At 40.7% G+C, this 16,616-nt stretch overlaps 1 long non-coding RNA gene across 3 annotated transcripts in view; it reads left to right on the forward strand.

Annotated features, from left to right (window-relative positions):
• LOC138765487 (uncharacterized) overlaps window positions 1-16,616 on the forward strand; it is a 49,780-nt gene that overhangs the window by 14,702 nt on the left and 18,462 nt on the right. Inside the window, exons 4-5 of one of the 3 annotated variants that reach the window (XR_011358560.1) lie at window positions 14,777-14,970; window positions 16,141-16,207. This is a non-coding gene — a long non-coding RNA (uncharacterized lncRNA). Of the gene's footprint in view, window positions 1-873; window positions 1,031-14,776; window positions 14,971-16,140; window positions 16,208-16,616 lie in introns of those variants that run through there. The other 2 variants (XR_011358559.1, XR_011339729.1) reach the window with 2 other exon arrangements.

Here is a 16,616-nt window from a genome sequence, read left to right on the forward strand (position 1 = left end):
CACGAGAGAACCCAGGTTTCTTTATCACATTAGAAGAAATATCACAACATCCTTTCCTTTTGATTGTACCATTCTGCTTCTTTTTACCAGCCCAAGAACTTACCAAATGATCAATGTTTGAAACCCAACTATTGACAAAATAAAAATGATATAATGGATAAAGAGGTTTGAATTTATCTTGGAGATGATTAATGAGCTTTTTCCTGATGTTTATGCCTAAGAAGAGGACACAAAAATGCCTTTACTTTTCGAAGAGATTCAGCTGATATCAAATGTGCTCTCAAACATGTATTCTGTGGAATGTAAAGTTAAAAAAGTATACTGACTTATTTGGAAACACAAGTGCTCAGGAACACCTGGAGACTGCAGAAAATTCAAACTTCACCTCGCCCATTGCTGTCACCGATCTCCCATCTGTTGATGACATTTATGTGAGACGCTGCCTCAAGAAATCATCCTGGCCATAATTTCTTCTCACTGCCTTCATGCGGAAGTTACAGAAGTCCAACACCTTTAGATTCGAGAACAGTTTTTTTTTTGTCCAACATGTATCAGGCTCTGTGATTATTTATCCATCCTTTTATTTTTGTTCTCTCTCGTCTGGTAATTTGATTTATTTCTTTGGTTTGTCAGTAAATTTTACATACCCATGTAGCTGTGGAAAGCAAGAATGTCAGTGCACATGTGCATTGTATTAATATAATATGAAAATAAACTCCCATCACCATCATTATAACTGTTAGGAGCAGGAGAGACCATACCAGAGCCATTTTGTTATCCATGCGATTAAATTTTGGTGACTTTGTCGCACAGCAGAGGTCCAGTTGAAAACCTTACATTTGTATCAACAAATATTTCTGGATTTCCTTTCAGACTGTTGTCTGCAATAAAATCCAGCAATAAAACTGGATTTTCCGTACCAAGGTGGGAGTGGAGTTTTGGACAATTTCAGCTCCCCAGGAGTAACAGTTTGCTGAAGTGATCTCACTGTAACATCAGAAGGGGCATGAGCAAGGGAGGTTAAAGTTGAATGAGTAGGTAAGATACCTTCATTTTGTTGCATTTTATAACATAGTTGTGCATTTTTCCTGGATTCAGAAGATAGAAAACTTCATTATAATATTTAATTAAGCATTTAAATGTAAAAGTAAAGTGGTGCTCTGGCAAGGAAGAGGAATACTCCCCCCCCCACCTCCCACCCCCCCCACCTCCCGCCCCCCCCACCTCCCGCCCCCCCCACCTCCCGCCCCCCCCACCTCCCGCCCCCCCCACCTCCCGCCCCCCCCACCTCCCGCCCCCCCCACCTCCCGCCCCCCCCCACCTCCCGCCCCCCCCACCTCCCGCCCCCCCCACCTCCCGCCCCCCCCACCTCCCGCCCCCCCCACCTCCCGCCCCCCCCACCTCCCGCCCCCCCCACCTCCCGCCCCCCCACCTCCCGCCCCCCCCACCTCCCGCCCCCCCCACCTCCCGCCCCCCCCACCTCCCTCCCCCCCCACCTCCCGCCCCCCCCACCTCCCGCCCCCCCCACCTCCCACCCCCCCACCTCCCACCCCCCCCACCTCCCACCTCCCCACCTCCCACCCCCCCACCTCCCACCCCCCCCACCTCCCACCCCCCCACCTCCCACCCCCCCCACCTCGCCCCCCCCACCTCGCCCCCCCACCTCCCACACTCCCCAAGTCCTTTATGAGAAGCCCCATCCTTCTGATTATTGTGGTCACTCCTCCCTAGCTCATTGACTGCCCCCATCTCCATGGCTGCTGCCCCTCCTTCCATGAACACTGACTGGTGTTACTTCTATTGTTTCCTAAACTGCTGGAGCACTTGCAGCATCATGAATGCAAACATTTTCTAACAAGCCTACATTGTACTCCCTACAATGTCCAAAAAAAATGTGTTGTCTTCTAATCCCAATATTTCAATATCTTTTTTTTTTAAGCTCATCTCTGTCACTTGCCCCATGGCTTGTCACCTTTGCTGATGTGTTTAGTGCATCCTTTACAGTTTATTCAATGCTTTCAGACATGTCATTAATCCTCATTATAATTGATCTCGTCCTACTGTTTTCATATCATTGTCCAGTTTCCCATAATTTCTCTGAAATTTCGGGCTTTTTTAATCTTGTATTTGAACATCTCTTTCCTTATCAATTGATAGACAACTCTTACTGGTTCCTAAAATATTAGAAGCCTCGCAAAATAATATTTCAATAAATATTTGTGCCACAACTCTGCCCACTTTAGATTCAACCCTCCTTTTTTTCCCTCTATGAAAGAGAAATTCTGCAATTTCCACTCACCATTCAATGCCCAATTTTACAAAGTCTGGTTGACACAAAATTCAAAATCCTTCCCTTTCGGAGAGAAAGGGCAGGAATTTGGATAAAAATGGGAAAAGGACAGCAGGTCAGACAGCATCAGAAGAAAAAGAAACAGAACTGGATTTTGGATATTCTGGCCCTCCAAGAAGAATCCAAGGAAAACATTACCCAGTGTGAGGAATTGGTTTGATTGGAGAGTTGTTGAAGTAAATAATAATAATAAATACTAGTTTGTGTATGACATAGAAAGCAGAGAGAATTGTGCAGATAAAATTTATCAGTAAAATGGGAAAAGATTTGAGTCGAGCAAAAATATTGGCTTTATCTACATGTGTCAATTCCCTACTATGATGCGATGTAAATCTTTTTAACACAAAGCTAACAAACTCTTCAAATTTTATAATGAACTTCATCATGCATGTAAATGTCTGACATTGGGAAGTGACAATGAATGCATTCTTTCAAAACATTGCCAGCTTATCACAATCTTTCAAATTGCAATAATTATCTGCATCTAACAGAATCAAACTAGTGCATCTGACTTCCCACTTCATGGCAGGATTCACCACTGAACTCAATGGCTGATATGTCAGTGACAAAGGAAGGCTAGGCACATTTTCCAACCATCTCTCAGCTTTGCATCTGGGAAGACTGGTCTCCAGACAAAATATTTGTTCCAATTGACTTGATTATTATGTACAAACATTTAAGTGCAGGAAAGTCAAAATCAAATGTGGGCAGCATGGTTATCCTAGCAATTAGCACGATGATATTATAGCTCAAGCAACCCAGGTTTGCACACAAAACTCAAAACGGTCAACCAGTTTACCTATCTCGGCTGCACCATTTCATCAGATGCAAGGATCGACAATGAGATAGACAACAGACTCGCCAAGGCAAATAGTGCCTTTGGAAGACTACACAAAAGAGTCTGGAAAAACAACCAACTGAAAAACCTCACAAAGATAAGCGTATACAGAGCCGTTGTCATACCCACACTCCTGTTCGGCTCCGAATCATGGGTCCTCTACCGGCATCACCTACGGCTCCTAGAACGCTTCCACCAGCGTTGTCTCCGCTCCATCCTCAACATCCATTGGAGCGCTTTCATCCCTAATGTCGAAGTACTCGAGATGGCAGAGGTCGACAGCATCAAGTCCACGCTGCTGAAGATCCAGCTGCGCTGGATGGGTCACGTCTCCAGAATGGAGGACCATCGCCTTCCCAAGATCGTGTTATATGGCGAGCTCTCCACTGGCCACCGTGACAGAGGTGCACCAAAGAAAAGGTACAAGGACTGCCTAAAGAAATCTCTTGGTGCCTGCCACATTGACCACCGCCAGTGGGCTGATATCGCCTCAAACCATGCATCTTGGCGCCTCACAGTTTGGCGGGCAGCAACCTCCTTTGAAGAAGACCGCAGAGCCCACCTCACTGACAAAAGGCAAAGGAGGAAAAGCCCAACACCCAACCCCAACCAACCAATTTTCCCCTGCAGCCGCTGCAACCGTGTCTGCCTGTCCCGCATCGGACTTGTCAGCCACAAACGAGCCTGCAGCTGACGTGGACTTTTACCCCCTCCATAAATCTTCGTCCGCGAAGCCAAGCCAAAGAATTATAGTTCAAGCAACCCAGGTTTGATTCTACCACTGTCTGTAAAGAGTTTGTGCATTCTCTCCATGACTGTGCTTGATTGGTCACCCAGGCGGAAGCTAGTGGGCCAGGCTACTGTGCTGCATCTCCAAATGGAAAATAAAAAAATATACAAATGCTGTAAATATGAAATTAAAATTAAATACAAGAAGTGCCAGAAACACAGTAAATCAATCAACTTGATTAATTAGGTGAAAAAGAGTAAATGTTTCAGATCAAAGACCATACATAAGTTGTAAGAGTTAAAATGACTTCAGAGTATATTCTGCAAGCCAGCCAGCAAATATTATTTACAAATTCCATAAGTGTCTCCTAGGAACAGCTATTCAAAGTTGTGGCTGGTCTTTTGCATGTTGAAGGTAAACAAGTTTTTTTTTTAGCTTTTCCTTGTACTGTTTAGGACCAAAAGAGCATGGATCCACTCCGGATAATTATTTTGACCATTTTATCATTTTATTGACTGTTTTAAGTACTATTTTAATTGTTTTACCATAGTTATAATTATATAAAGTTCTAATAAACTGTGAAAAAATTCAATACAACTTTAGAACAGACTTTTCAATTAATAAGTCAAAACAACGGCACTCCATAGTTTCCAAGCAATTATAGAAAAAGATAGTCGCAATATAAGTTCTGATATTTATTATTTTATTTATTTGTTTTTAATTGTTTGTTAGTATATTATATTTTCTTTTATGGGGTTATTTAAAATATTATTTACTGGAAGGATACCTGGCATTGCCGTGGAAATAAAACTTTCAGGCTTGGTATTGTTCCTGAGTTTCCTGCTAACTTTGTTTGTCTGGAGGCCTGAGCACTGAGACGGACATATCGTTGCTGTTCTGTGTCCTACTTCCTGCTCCTTGCACGTCTGGAAGCATCAACCGTGAGGTGAAACTGATGCACCTCTGCTGTCTCTTGCTTTCTCTTTCATTTAACTCAGTATTTTCAAATTGCCCCCCCCCCCCAATTCACATTCCACCTTAAGTAACCCCTAAGCCATAAGTGCTCTGTGATTAGTAAGGGATTGCTTAAGGTGTTATGTGAGTGGAAAGAAAAACATTTGAAAACCACTCTTTTAATCGTACCTAATTTACTTATTATGCGCACAATTTCATAACTCCATAGGAAATGGGCCAATGACAATGCTCCCCAAGCAAAATATTTCAGTAACAATTGGATCTAGATGAGTGGTTTTCAACCTTCCCTTCCCACTCACATACAACCTTAAGCAATCCCTTACTAATTGCAGAGCAATTATGGCATTTATGGTGAGTTTAGGGGGACAGTTTGAAAACTAGTAATCTAACTCTATGGGCTTGTGAAGAACCTCACTTTTTTTGTGCCCACATTGAACGAGGTTTGGCCACTTGTTTTTTTTATTCTGAATGTACATTGATGCAGAGCACTGTAACTAATCAAGGTGTCCATGGTCCAAATTCAATTTTCTTTCTGAACTTTTCAACTTCATATGACCTTAAAGTTTAAATTCATTGTGGCCATGACATGCTACATCAAATGATACCACAATATAGCAACAGTAATACAAGTAGGTGCTCGTAAATATATGGTACTCAACTGATGGTAGCCTAGGGCTGGATGGGAAGTCTACAATAGAGCTGATTCCATCATTTACTCCAAAATAGCCTCCCTAAAAATGGTTCCCAGTGATAGATCACAAAATTTAATTCTAGTGCACACAAGAGCCATCACAAGAATTGTGCAGGCCTGGTCTCAAAACACTATTCCACATCATCATTCGTGATAGCAAACCTGATACAGAGTGGGGGTTTTAAAATCTAGGCAAATTTCACACAACGTACTACAATCTCACAGCTACCTTCTGAAATGGTCAATGGAAAGTGCTGTGGAGAACAAATGAATTACTTGTGCTCATTCTAATTTTGCAAACTTCTCAAACTTCTCAAATTACATTCTGAATTTTCAGTTTGGACATGTATAGGCTGCATTTTGCCATCTTCAACAGTAAGTTATAGTGTTCTCTTACTTTTTGAAAAAAAGATGACGTTTCTGGGAAGAAAGCATTCTCCAAGGTTTTCTTTGAAGACATTATTGTGTGTTACCATTCACTTCCCTTGCCGCCTAGAGAAGTGATAACATCCTTACTTGTGTCTCTTCAGTTTCATCTTGCAAAGCTGTCTCAATATATAGTGTAAATTCTTCGCTCTACTATCTCTATTCTTTGCACATTTGAATTGCCAAGAGACTTGTGCAACTTCGTTTCTTCCCTGGTTTAGTTTCCCAATTAAAAATCAGAACTTGCTTTCCGGGCACAGACGCGTCATTCACTTTTAAAGCATAGAGTCTAAATTTCTCAGTTTTGATCACTGGTAGTTCAGACACTAAATCCAACCCCTCGTTAATTTTATTAAAATCAAGAATCACAGTTTAAGAAGAGAAAGACCACTTGGGATAGGAAAATTTGTGTTAATGGCAAAATAAGCATTTCATGTCCATCCCAATTGCCTGATTGAAGAGGCAGTGAAATTTAACCAAAATATATCATGTTTTCTCATATTGTCTTACAGCATGGAAGTAAACTGATCAGCCCCTTGAGTCTCACCAATTCACAGAACAATTCTATCAATTCCATTTGTCCCGTTCATTTACACTCATATACCCATCTGCTCCCAAGCTAAGTAATCTGACATCCAGCACATTTTTAGAGGAAACCTGTGGAAATGCATGGGGTCACAGTGAGAACATGAAAAATCCACACAGACCACATTGGAGGTCTGGATCAAACCTGGATCACTGGAATGATGAGGTAGCAGGCATTAGATATTGCACTATATGCCACTAATCGAAGCATTTATTAACATATAAACAACAACTATTTCTGATCTAGCTCTTCAATTCCTGATGTATTTAATTACCTGAATATAAATTCCCAAGCTACCTCAGGGAGATTCAAATGCATGTCCTTAGATCAATCCCCATCCTTCCTCCTGGATGTTGATTCAATAATAATTTATCATTTTCATTTATCATGAATTGATTCACACGATGCCTGACTTTTGAATGTGTTTATTTGTACTAAAAATATCATCATTATTTTACCACCATCATATAGATAAACATGTTCCATGCACTTTCTATCTGTATATAATGTTACTTTGACACCAGCATTGAATTACCATTCTGCCCATGCTTGTCTCTTATTTCATTACGAGTTAATATCACATGGTTTGCCTTTTCTGAACTGAAGCTGCACTTTAACAGAGAAGTTTAATTCATTGTTTTCAACAAATAATCAAGGATTGGAATCAAATGCATGGACATATGTTATTAATTGGTTGTGTTTTATCGAAGCAAGCTGGAGTTCCATGCAGTGCAATACATAGCAGCCGGAAGGATTCATGAAACTGTATCTGGTGTAACATCAGAATGCAGCTTCATTTTGTTGATGAGATGATGAGTGAGGGAAGTTAAGGGAGATCATTAAAATGTTGGAAGATTCATAGACATTAGGAGTAAGAAACCTCGGTTCAAAATGAGCAAGCTTCCATTGAAATTGGGATATACATCAAGAATGCAAAAAGGCCACTGAGTTGGTTTAACACAAATATTCAAGTCCTATTAGCCCAATTATGTTCTCATTTTAATATCCATCTGTAATTTGAACATTGATGCCTCAATTTACTTGCAGGGAGATAATTCCAAAGATTTAGCTGCATGGAAACTTCATTGAAAGGTCATAATTTCCATGTTAATCACAGGATGATTGGCTAAATAATACACCATTTGCTGCAGCAATTGTATTATGAGATGTTAGACAGAATCGACACATCTGAATTTGTGAGAGATAAATAGTGGAAGGAATATTGAGGTCAGATCCTAAATTTTAGCACCAGCAATGATGAATCTGAAATGATGCTGCTTTTAATTTAGTTACCATTTTTTCATGTAGAAAAAAAACACAACGGGTTTTCAAATTCCATCCACCTTATAAACATTCCAATAACAGCCTCATTATTTACCAATACTGTTCACAAACAACATTTTCAGAATAATCAAGAAAGTTTCCTAACAGAATTGTCCCTTCTCATTCTATGCTGACTGCTTCTTATAAGTTAATTTCCTAACAGAGACTGCACCAGAAATACCCTTCGGATATTTAATCAGATTTATGTTGGTGATAGGCTGATTGATTTGCTTTTGTGCTTTTGGAATGCATATTACATTTACTTGCTTCCAGTCTGGGTGAATCTCACAGATAATTTGTCCCTGGAGATAAATAGTGCGTCAGAAATATCCTTCTCAGTTTTACTGAACACCTTGGGATATAAATGATCTAATTTGCGAGATGTGTTAGCCGTACATTCTCTTAACCAAGAACCTCTATTGCACTGATGTTAATATCTTTTGGGATATCAGCTGCAATATGACCATCATCTATCATGACCCATTCAATTCATTCATTTAACATTAATGTTTTATTTCAAACAATTACTTTTAATTCCACTCTCAGTGTTATCTTTCACAGCTCATTTTATTGCTCTTACACAGAGAGACACAAAGAAAGCTTGAAGAAAATATACTCGCTAAAGATTGAAATTCAGCCTTGACTTATGTTGTGTGTTAGGATACACAAGTCTCAATTTATAACATTTGTTTTAATTCTGGTTTACTTATGCAAATATTAAAAATTATTTTATATCTTCCTCTACTTTGATATGTTGCATTTAATTTTTTTGGTTTAAATCCCTCTAAATTCTTCATTTCAAAAAGGATACATTTTTCTAACCTTTTCTATCCATGTACCTATCCAAATCTGTATTTTTTAATGCTTTAAGTTACCTGCATCTAACTACCTCCTCTGACAATATGTTCCCATACTGTGATGGTGAGAACAAGTTCGAAGGGTTTGAAGTGACAAGTCCTGGACACGATTTATTAACAAGCAATAGCCTTTATTTATACGTGAGGGAATTTGCAACAGGGAACACACACACACACATAAAAGCAATAACATGCAAACCATGCACATCGGATAGGTCATTAATCACTACTCCTGATTGTGCTAGAGGGTCAAACAAACGATACCCTCTACAACAAGCAGCCCATTAGCAAAGGAACTAGTTACAATTGGCAATGGGTGAGACACTACAGTCTTCCCTGGGTGGATGCCACAATAGCCCCCATCATTACCCTCCATACACCTCACAATTAGTTCCCCAGCATCCCCCATGCCTCACAGCCTGGATTGGATAGCTCACAATTGGTCATCCACTGTCACTCGTGGCTCACAACCTGTAGAGGAGCTTAGAGATTGTCCCAAGAGGAAAAGAGATTGAGTTGATTCATATAGTGGCCTTTATGCTGCAGCCAGCAGGAGGTGCCAGCTCAAGTGTGGTCACATGACCTAACACCTAGTGGAGAATAAATTACATGTCATCCTCGTGTGGGTGGATCTAACTTTGATTGGCAGGTGAGGTGACATCTGAACTGCATCCAGCTGGAGAGAGCAAGTGACCTTCAATATAACATTCCACCCATCAGAAACCACACACTCCATTGATCCATTTACAGACTAATGTAAATCCTACAGATGTTTTCTTAAATTATGCACACAGCAAATAAGGGGCGATACCCACCAGCTTCTCTGTGGAGTGTTTTGTTCAAGGGACTGGTGGCTGGCTCATTTAATTTTGTTCATCAACTCTCATATGATACTGGACCAGTGAGTAATATTATTCAATTTGTCATGAATGTACAAGCAATCTTCTTTACTAACAACAGGTACCATCCCAGATTGCAAACAGGTAGTCTAGGGCCATCCAATTCTATATGTCTATATCTCCATATGCTGAAGTACTACACCCATCTTGTTGGCCAGCATCTCCATCCGGCTGCTTCCCCAGGTCATCAAGGTGGTATATTATGAAATTACATATCCTAGTTAGTAGCACCTGTACCATCCTCTGAGGAGCCATTGATATGCCTGGTGGCTGCATAACCAGCGCATACCATTTAATGTCTAGGGAGCACTCACATTCACTGAACCACTGGCTGTGGGCACTATCATGCCTGGATATTGTTTCTACTTGGACTCACTGATTCCCAGCAGATGGTTGGACCAGTGCTGGTTCTATCATCTGCACAAATAGTCCTGCGTAGTTGGAGTACTCTATACAGTTTTGGACATCAATAAATTGGAAGGGATACAAAGGAAATTCACCAGGATATTGCAAGGACTTGAGTTGGACAGAGAGGCTAGATATGCTGGACTTTATTCCCTGGAGGTAGGAGGATGAGGGGTGATCTTATAGGGATTTAATGAGGAACATGAAAAAAAGTGAATGCTCCCTGTGTTTAACCAAGGGTAGATGATTAAGGTGATAGGGGAGATATTTAAGAATGACATGAGGGGCAACCTCTTCATTAGAGTTGTAGTCCATATCTGAAATTAGCTGCCAGGGGAAACTGTAGAAGCAGGCACAATTTTGGCACCTGAAAGACACTAGGACAGATTTATGGGTAGGAAGGGTGTAGAAGGATATGGCCAGAATGTCAAGCTTGTCACCATGGATAAGGGACCTGTTCTGTGCTATATGACTCCATGATGATGTAAAGCTATATCTTCCATGTGCTTATCCTTCAGTTCTTGGGTTCATCCAGAAGGAGATGTTTCACAATGAATGATGCAATCTCATTTTACCTTTTAGGATGTGATGGCATACAACACAGCTGAGCAACCTTCTGAGACTCCTGCTCAGTCCAGAATTGTCATTTTGAGTTGTCAATCATCTTCTTGAGGTTGTATCTGGACTTCCTATATGTCTCTAAATCACCTGATGTGAACTCCAAATATCCGGTCTTCAACATGTTTCACTACTTGCCCCTGATATATTCATGATCTGAAAATCTCTGAAGCCTTTCACATAAGTGCTCTGTTCTGGTTATTTTTAAGTTCAAAGTTGTTCATCTTAAATTGTCCAAACCAAAATCCATTCATCTGGTTCTGTTCATTCACTCAGTTGCATTAGTTTATTTTTGTTTATTATCCCCATTCTTTGTGACATTCAAACCTATCATCTAAATCGCACAGAAAGTGGGATTTGCTCAAGTTAAGGTGAAAAATGAGTAAATAGCTTGCATTCCATTTAATGTGAATGTTCAGATATGAACTTCCACAAAATATTGATCACATGGAAGCGACTCTCAAATATAAGGCCGTTTCATGTCGGGCCTCTGCCTTGAGACCGGCTGCGGAGCAGATAGAAAGATGGGAACTTACCTTTCAAACAGCAGTCCTAAAAGGCTGCTCCAGCATCCAATTCATATCCAGAGGCACCTCGTAGTGCCCTCCGGATCTGACGGAGGTGGGGTGACTGGTGCCATCATGCCACTCATCATCAATACGCGGCAGAACAATGGCCGTCTTCCCTACCCATAATCTCCCACGCACCTGAAACCACTCTATGGTTCCCAGTACAGCTCCAGCTTTGTGGGGGATTATGGGTAGGGAAGATGACCATTGCTCTGCTACATTTTGAGCTGCAGAGCAGGTCCAAAGGCCAAAGTGGCCCAGTGTGGCTGTTCCAGCTGCACCGACCGCCCCCTGACGTCCTCTGCTGCCCCGCCAGTCCTTGCTTCCCCGATTGTCCTGCTGCCCTGATGGTCCCCTCTGCCAGCTCCTGGTGCCCCAACTTCCCCGAAAGCTCCCTGCCACCCCTGAGTTGGAGGGAAAGGGGTGAGTGGGGAGATGGGTGCAGGCTGTTGGCATCATCAGCCTGTCCCTAAACAGCCACTTAACGCACCTGTACATTCAGATTGATTGGCGGAGGGCTGCGCTTCGGAGATTATCCCTCTTGGAGACAGGTTAGAATATGCGGCTCGGAGACCACCTCCGTACATTCAGAAAGGTAGGTGATTATGTGTTTTGGTGGAGTTTCTCCGCCTTTACATCTCAGCTTTTGGACTGTCTGAAATGGCCTAAGGATTATATTTTGCAGCTGGCACTGCAGAACCTGATGCAACCAACAAAGGATGCATTTTGAGGCAGACATCTGCTTACTGCTAACTGACCAGTCACTTCACTGTGGATAGGATATGGTTGGGAATTTGTGGATTAACTGTGATTACTGTTCTGTGAAATAAATATGCTTGCAGGGTTATGAAAGCATTGTCACTCCATTAACACGTGAAGGACAAGCCAAATCACTGGACATAAAATATATTCCTGGAAATCTGAATCAAAAATAAAAAATGCTGAAAATGTTCAACAGATCAGGAAGGATCTGTGGAGAGGGAGCAACAGAATTAACCGTTGGTTCAAAGACATTTGACCAGGACTGAATAAGTTGAGAACAAGATTTTCAACAAGAATTTTTTGATACTATATGGGATTCTATTTTGAAATTGATTAATTAATCCTGTTTATGCACTGATTCATTTTTGCAATTTCAAGTAGTACATTGAATTTACTTTTACAAAGTTCAACTGGCTAAATTTTATTATAATTTTTTGTCAAAGTATGATAGATGTAAGACTGAAGAAGGTTCATTATTTCATATGTTTTGGTCATATTCCTTGCTTTCCAGTTATTGTCTTTAGTTCTTAATGTTAATTTAGCTCCTAATCCTTTTCTTGCCCTATTAGTCTAGGCTACAATCCCATGCAATTGCCTTTGCTCTCCTTATTGCCGGAAGAGCTATGCTTATGAGATGGAAGGATGCTGTCCCTCCTACACATACTCAATCGTTATCTGATGTGATGGCAGTCTTGACTCGGGGGGGGGTGGGGGGGGGGGGAATTAGATGCTCCACTAATGTAATGCAATTTAACTTTTTTAATTTATGGGGCCCTTTCCTTGATTATTTTCAGAATTTATAAGATTATTGGATCCCATCGTATGGTGCGGTTGACCTTTCTTTCATACATTAATGGAATGTTTATGTTTAGTTATAACTTCAAAAGGGGAGGGGTTAGGTCATTAGAATAGTTTTTGCTTTATATATATATATATAGTTTTCTCTCTTTCATAGGTTGCTTACAGCTATTGTTCTATGTTTTACTTTGTTCGATATATATTCTTATTGTTACCTATTTATGAGCATATATGCATATTTGGAAAGAGAACTGAATAAGTGTAAAAATTTTTTTTAATATTTTTTTTATATTTTTTTCCAAACTCAGACAATTCCAATAATTCACAATACAGCAATCATATTCATCAAGTATATATACATTTCTTCTGCTGAGTCTGGTTTTATTCCCCCTTCCCCACCCCCACAACAGAAAACATTAATCATTTAAATTAAGAAACTTAATATGTACATAAAAAGGCAAAGACATTTACTTAACACAAAAAAAAGCATGTTGCCACTGACTGAAGGCAAGTAACACATTTTAAAAAAGAAAAAAAAGCCAAATACATTAACCATGGGGTCTGAGGGAACTCAACGCTCGGTGTCCAGGTCTTTTACATTCATCTTGATTTAGCCTGTTTGGAATGGACCCCTCGCCCCGTCCTTGCCCCAGGAGAGGAAGGATAGTGGGGGGGGGGGGGGGTGGGGCAGGTGCAGGGCAGTGAAGCAGAGGGGGCTGCACTATATCCTTGAACCTATATAACACAGGTATAGCTGCCAGATCAGATTTTAAGAGAAGTTTCATATTTTTTCCTTAGATTATATGTAATTTTCTCCAAGGGAACACAGCTCTGCATTTCCATATTCTAAGATGGTAGTCAGATTTCCAGGTAACCTCTATACACTTTCTGGCCACCACCAAAGTGATCAACACAGCCTTGATTCCATGTTTCCCAACAGGAGCAACTCTGGATCCTGTGGAAATTCTTTACCTTTGATTTTTTTTTTCCAGGACTTGTCCTACTTCCAACCAAGGGCCTCACTCTGGAGCACAACCAGGTTGAATGTACAAATGTTCTTGTCTCTGTCCCGCACCTGAAACACTGATCCAAAATTTCTGGCTTTATTCAGTTTCCACAACATGAGGTATAGCTTGTGTAGGAAATTATACTGCACCAGTCTACATCATGAGTTAATTGTTGCAGTCATGCTGTCACAACACAGGTCTGACCAGCACCATTCGTCAATCATAACACCTAGGTCCACTCCCACCTCTGCCTTGACCTGTAAAGCCCCAGTTTTGTGCTCTCCACTTGGAACAGGAAATACATTGCCAAAATAAATCATGTTCTCTCTTTGAATCAGAGTCTCCATGTCACTGCATTTTGGTAGGGCCATGGTTAGACCCATTTGTCCCTCAAGAAATATCTTAACCGAAAGTAGCAAAAGCATGTCTTATTTGACAAATCATACTTAATTCTTAACTGCTTGAATGACATGAGCTTCCCCCGCTCATAACAGTCCTCTATACCCCTGACCTCTTTTTGGAGTGAGAAAATATGTTGGATTCAATCACAGAATGTGTGAGTGAGGGCTGGATGGGTCGAAAGGGAATTCTCTGCAGGTGTGAGCCTGGAACTGCTGGGCCATGCTGATGAGTTGAATGGTGATAGATTAATGAGAGGAGTTAGAGAGCGAAGAAAAAAATCAAAGGAACACATGAAATGTCACCCAGAGTTGTTGTGAAGATCTGAAAACAAAAACATAATGTTTGAAATGCCCAATTAGTTTCTGTAGAGTGTGAAAAAGTGAGGTAATATTACGGAGAGATAACCTACAGCAGAACTAGCCAGTTCTGATACCAACAGAGGAAGCAAGTTAGTTGCAATTTTTGAATTCCGTATTGAATTTTGATAGCTGCAATATGCCTGGATCATATCCATATGATCCATATATTTGTCACTATCAGCATTAGGTACTCAACTGTGCATGCCAACTGTGTCCATGAAGAGGAGGTTGGAAATATAATGGCACGGCACTGTGAACACTGCAAGAAGGGAAGTCACCAGTCCTAGAATCGAAAGAGGACAAGCAGACCGTGCTCAAGGACCCTGCCCAATGCAGCCAGCAAGTTGAGATCACCGGCCATCAATGTGCTCAAAGGTAATATGTAAGCTGGAAAGAATGAGAAATGTTCTCAAACAAACTCAGTCAGCTAGTAAAGCAAGAATAGAAACTGAGAGCGCTTCACCAAAGGAAGGGGAGATCAGTGAGACAATATTTTGTGCAATTAATTGTTGATGAGGAAAATGACCAATCTTCATCATCAAACAAGATTTGTCTTTACTGAAATAAGGGCAGTTCTCTTGCAGAATAATTTTATTGCTTTCTCCTGAGAAACTAATTGGATTGAATATCTGATGAGTAATCAGGGCTGCATCCACTTGCTGTAGCAATGACAATGAATGTCCAGAACTCTATTACTGGAACCATAAAATTGCTTGCATTGACATCACTACTGGAAATTCAGCATAAAAGTTATTAAATATCTAGAAGCTTTCTCTTCATTTAAAAAGAAAATAACACTATTTGTTGCCTGTTTTTTTTAAATCTCCACTGGGGAACTGCGAAAGTTGTATCATGGCATTAGATTCAATTTGGATTTTCTTTGCACTGAACTGAGTAAATCACAAAAACAAAAATAAAACCTTGAAATAACACTGTCATAATCTTCCTTTGAGTTGTATTGGATTGATTTTGGAATTCTGGATCAGACCTGACCAGGTCAGACCTGACCAGACCAATAAAAAAGCTTTAGGGCCAATTAACCAATTCTCTTGTTTTCTTAGGGTAACAAAGACTTGTTTTATAGCTGTTCCTTGTGTCACGTTTCCTCTCCCTAAGTGGTAAAGTTGCAAGATATTTAAGTTTGATAACCACACATATTTTCATTCACAATGTGTTGTAAAACCAAGTCTGAAGCACAAAAGTCTGCAGATGTTATGATTGTTGTCAAAACACAAGAATAGTTGGAGGAACTCAGCAGGTCCATAGAAAGCAAAGATATATAACCAATGTTTTGGGCCTCGCTTCTTCAAAGTACAGGGAGTCCCCATGTTAGGAACGAGATTGGTTTCTAGGCTTGTCTTTAAGTTGAATTTGTAGATAAGTCGGAACAGGTACATATAGTTCTTATTTAGCCTCAGTTAGTCAAGTGTTTGCCTTTGTTCTGTAAGAAAAAAAGAATCAGTTTAGCAGTTTAGATAGATAAAAGGAAAAAAAAAATCATGATTAAAAGTTAGCATTTATTCTCATTCCATCAATGTCTTGCAGAGGGAGGATCACAGACCAAGAGACAAAAGGTGTTCATTGGATATGGAGAGGAGGCCAGGAGAGAGGAAAGGTGAGAATTGATTGGGGGAGGGGTTGGCTCTGTGAATAGAGAACTGGGGTGAAGGAGGCAGAGGAAAAAGTGAATAGAGAGGGACAGACCTAGAGGAAAGGAGATATGGGGAAAGATAGAAGGGAGCTAACAGAAACTGACTACTTTGGTGCTGCTTCATGCTCCAAATTTGACCTCATCAATTTCATCTACTTTGCTGCCAACTTCAAATTCACTTGGAAATTCATCTTTAGCAACCCTGTCCCCTTTCTCATTCTCTCTATCACCATCTTGGAAGACAAACTCTCGACCTACATCCCCTACCAACCCACCAACTCCAACAGTTACCTCAACTACACCTCTTAATATCCCGTCCCCTCTAAGGATTTAATTCCTTCCTCTCAATTCCTCCACGTACCTCGCATCT

Source organism: Narcine bancroftii, chromosome 1 (assembly GCF_036971445.1).
Source record: "Narcine bancroftii isolate sNarBan1 chromosome 1, sNarBan1.hap1, whole genome shotgun sequence".
In the NCBI taxonomy this organism is placed as follows: Eukaryota; Metazoa; Chordata; class Chondrichthyes; order Torpediniformes; family Narcinidae; genus Narcine; species Narcine bancroftii.